This window comes from Lepus europaeus, chromosome 7 (genome assembly GCF_033115175.1).
Source record: "Lepus europaeus isolate LE1 chromosome 7, mLepTim1.pri, whole genome shotgun sequence".
NCBI lineage: Eukaryota > Metazoa > Chordata > Mammalia > Lagomorpha > Leporidae > Lepus > Lepus europaeus.
Window position 1 is genome coordinate 111,860,646 of NC_084833.1, and position 2,156 is coordinate 111,862,801.

Below are 2,156 nucleotides of genomic sequence, written 5' to 3' on the forward strand. Positions count from 1 at the left end.
AGATAGAACATTCCCACAGGGGGCGGGTCCTAGTCCTGCTGGTGACTCCACACAGCCTTGCACAAATCCGATCAACCCTCTTGGCCTCAGTTTTCACTTACATAATTAATGAGTTGGAAAAAGAAGTCTATGTGGCTCCTTTAAATTCTAACTTTTTATTTTGATTAAACTATTCATTCTTTCATTTTTCCTTCTTTAGATCCAAATCCATGTAAGCTAACTAAAATGTATAACTAACTGAAAATTCCTCAAATTTTACTGTTATTTGTATGGATAGCTTAGCTTATAACTTCATATCATTTTTTTTCCTTAAAGATTTATTTGCTGTGATCTCAAAAACTACAAAAAAAGGAAAGAAAGGAAGAAAGAAAAGGAGAGGGTGTGAAAATGGAAAGAAGGAAGGAAGGAAGGGAGGGAGGGAGGGAAGGAGGGAAGGGAATATTATTATAATCTTAGAATTGTAACTGTGAACTATTGAATCTGTTAAAAACTAATTAAAAAGTTAAAAAAAATGAAAATATTTATTTGAAATGCAGAGTTACTGAGAGAGAGAGAGAGAGATCCTCCATCTGCTGGTTCACTCCCCAGATTGCCACAACAGCCAGAGAGCAGCTGTGACTTGAACCATTTCTCATATGGAATGTTGTCATTGCATGCCACAATGTGGGCACCACATATCATCCTTTCTTGAGGGATGACATACAATCAGACATAAATTATATTATCATACATGTACCATGGCTGACTAACAGATCATGACCTGAAGGATTCTATTGACCTACAACTGGATAAGCCATACTCTGCATCATGGATTACCTGGGTTTACTTCCTAAACAATAAAGACATGGACATGAGTTGAGAGTAGTGGGGGCTGGGCAAGGTGTTAAAGTTTCAGTGGCCAGCCAGCCAAAAGCAGGGTGTCTGGGACCTGAAGCAGCCAAGGCAGAGAGCTGGCAAGGGAATGGTAGAATTGGAGAAGGTGGGAGCCACCAAAGCAGGTTTGACTTCTCCAGTAGGCTTCTGGGAGGAACAGGACTACCACATGGTTATAATGTTTGGAAACCATTGCCATGACCACACAATATGGTAACCTCAACAAAGATGGAAGATGAATCTTGAGGCATCCATTTTGTTCTAAGATCTGTGAGAGGGACTTGAGTGGCCCCAGATGAGGCAAGCATTCTGGCAAGTAGCAGGAGAAGAAATGCCTTGTAGAGGAAAACATCTCGAAGTCAGGACCTAAAAACAACCAGATACTAAGAAGAAGCAATGCACATTCAGATAAATATTTCCAAACACATTCACAAGTCCACCACTGCAAATGAGAGACAGCAGAAAATATAAAATACTGGAACAGATTTGACACAAGGATAATAGACTTGGGGATTTCAGATATAGAACTTAGTACACTCACATACAAAATAGTTAAAGAAATAAAGGATATATATATATATATTTATTTGACAGGTAGAGTTATAGGTAGAATTATAGACAGAGAGAGAGAGAGAAAGGTCTTCCTTCCATTGATTCACTCCCCAAATGGGCACCACAGCCGGCGCTGCACCGATCTGAAGCCAGGAGCCAGGTGCTTCTTCCTGGTCTCTCATGTGGGTGCAGGGGCCCAAATACTTGAGCCATCCTTCACTGCCCTCCCGGGCCACAACAGAGAGCTGGACTGGAAGAGAAGCAACTGGGACTAGAACCGGCGCCAGTTGGAAAGACCCCCTGACAGGAGAATGGAAGGGACCACAACCTCTGCTAACCAAGGGTCCAGGTTATGCTTGTGTCTTTCCAGAGAATGTGGGACAGCCCATTTGGGTACCAGCCAGAAACATCAAGCCTGCAACTGACAGCCAACCAGAACCAGCTGAACAAGACTGAAAGTCCACCTTATTAGCGGATGCACCTGCCCTATCATCCTACCCTTAGGAACTGCCCATAGCCACATCCATTACTGTTTTATACCCCACTAGCTCTGGTCAGCCACTCAAATGGCCCACAGCCTGTGTGCAATCAAGCTATTCCTGATTAACATTGTTCCTCATTCCTACCCCCATCTGAGCAAGCACTCCTGTGGTCTCCTGTTTTGAGCGCTGGTTAGTCAATGACGGGTAAGATCCCCTGGGGGACAACCTAAGACAGGCACAGCGCGTACG